Source organism: Theobroma umbraticum, unplaced genomic scaffold (genome assembly GCF_002168275.2).
Source record: "Theobroma umbraticum cultivar Fairchild unplaced genomic scaffold, ASM216827v3 scaffold_81.0, whole genome shotgun sequence".
Classification (NCBI taxonomy): domain Eukaryota; kingdom Viridiplantae; phylum Streptophyta; class Magnoliopsida; order Malvales; family Malvaceae; genus Theobroma; species Theobroma umbraticum.
The window spans coordinates 1,108,398-1,110,854 of record NW_018397268.1 but is presented as its reverse complement, the minus strand read 5'-3'; positions in this window follow the sequence as shown (position 1 = coordinate 1,110,854).

The following is a 2,457-nucleotide window of genomic DNA, read 5'->3' as shown; positions in this document are numbered from 1 at the left end:
ATATTTTTTTTTCATGGGGTCAATTCTCTCCTAAGCAATTCCCAATCCCATCCATTAATAAATCAATAAGCTGTATGCAAATTGTAAGTATTCTTTCTCTTTCGAGAAATAAATACAAATATTGACGGTGTCAATTAATTTAGTTGATAAAATTCTGTAACCATTAAATGATTGATTACAAATATCTTTTCTACTAAAAGTTAGAATTGGTTGTGAAAATTTTTTGTTTTTATTATAATTTTTTTCTCTTTATTTTCTTACTCAATTTCCATTAAAGAAGAAGATAAAAATCCAATACTAAGTAAAACATTCTCCCATGTCATTGGTGTAAGGAAAACTCTCTCAGAATGTTCTTCCTCACTTTATTGCTTAAACAAATGGGTGCAAATCCAAGTCAAGTCAAGGAGATCCCACGCCATGAGTTCTTGACCCTTCGTTTGCCTTGCTATGGCGAATTATACCCATGTATATATATATATATATATTCTTTTACGGGGTTTTCATGTCTGTCTAGAAGCAGCCATTGGCCCTCAACAATCTTCACAGGAACTTTGATTTGAGTGGTGCTTTTCAATTTTCCCTAGGTTAAAATTTTTCCTTTCGAATTTTGGGGAGACAAATAAAGAGAGATGGAAAGAACTTGGTCCATGGCACTTTGGTTGGTTGGAAAGCTATGCATCACACCACCACCATCTCCTTTGCTCCTTTGTCATTCTGTTTTTCTCTATGTGATTTCCATGGGATCTATCACCCATCAACTTCTCTTTTCTTTTCTTTTTTTCATCTTTTAACCAAAAGCTCTTGGGGAAAAACATGTAATGTTAGGAAATGTGATGATAGAAAACTTGGAAAGAGGTTTGCCACACAAAGTTTGAAGGGATATGGGACCATTGGAAAGAGGGGAATATATGTCTCTATTTACCTATAAAAAGCTAGTCTTCATATACCAGAAACAAAAATGTTCCAAATTGAAGGTATGTTGTGATAGAAACACTTTATTACATGCAATATTTGGATGAATCTTCTTACTTTTGAGACCCCCAAAGGAAAAAATAATGGTTTTGGTCTATGTTCAATAATTAGTTTTTTGCATTGGTCTAAATGACAAAAGGATCAGAAAGTATTGTTAGTTTTGTAAGCAAAACATTTTTTTCGATTATTGTTCATCAAACGAATCTATTTTTCCCTGTCATGATCTTACATTGTTTGTGGCCTGATTCTTCTAAAACAAAAGTAGCTTTACATCTGAGCAGTAGGGAGAGGAATCCTGATTCAAGAATACTGCTTCAATCTCCATCCTTGTGGCTTTCAACCCAAGGTCCTGCACATGTTTCACAGCTAGCTATGGATGTCTTAATCTATTTGTCTGGCTTTGCGTGATCATTGCAGCTGATTTGGGGACTCTTATGTTTTCTTTGTTGTGCATTCATCACCCTTTCAGATGTCATTCCAAAGGGTTCTTTATCAATCAATTAAATCACAATTATTAACAGTATAAAATGATTGATTACATAGGTAATAAATTAGAGTTAGCATGCAGTTGGCAGTTCTTTGCTGAATACATGCTAACAGGATTCTTAAGCAATAAGATTGGTTAAACATAAGCTTAGCATCTTTCCCTTTAAGTAATCAGACAGGGAAAGACAATTTAACAACTGATTACTCAAAGCTTCACCAGGTAAATTACGTTCATTTTCTTTGTAAAAAAATGAAAGAGACCCCCGCAATTTTATGTCTGCAATTTCAAGGGTAACAAGATAAGCTAGTTGCCCCATTTTTGGGGGAGCAAGGAAGTGAAAAAGAAAGGCAATGACAAGTACTTTTGAATTATTTGGTGTATTTTTTTTTCATGCAATCAACTTCTATAGGTGAATGGTATAATAAACAAATCAATGATGTCATAGGAAGTGAAACCAAAAACCATGGGAGTTGATGCTGGATTGATTTTTTTGGTACTCTCTTTTACACTTATTACAGTAAGAAAAATATTTATAGTTGAGCAATGTACATCAATACATTGAATCTCCCCATTAATTGCATGGCTTGTTGATTTTGCCATCTGGAAAGCAATGCCACAGCACTGCCACCCTCTACACCACAGTACCATAAGCTACAGCAGCCATCCAGACACCCACCAAACATTGCCCACTGCTAACACTGGTTTGGTGGATTGTTTAACCTGCAATGTGTACTAGCAGGAGCTCTGATACATAGGCCTCAATTGTCAGTTGTATGTATCAGTTACTGTGGTTTCACAATTACTTAGAAATTTATAGGGTTAGGTTAATTAGAGGTAGATTTAGATTTGTAATGAAAAGGTCAAAGATTATTAGGAACAGATCCCAAGCTTGATTAAAGGGAATGTTTGTGAGATTTCAATGGAGGTGTGGAATTATGCTTTTCCAATGATTATAAGTCAACTTATGCAAATTAAATGTTTTAATTGCTGTGGGGTGC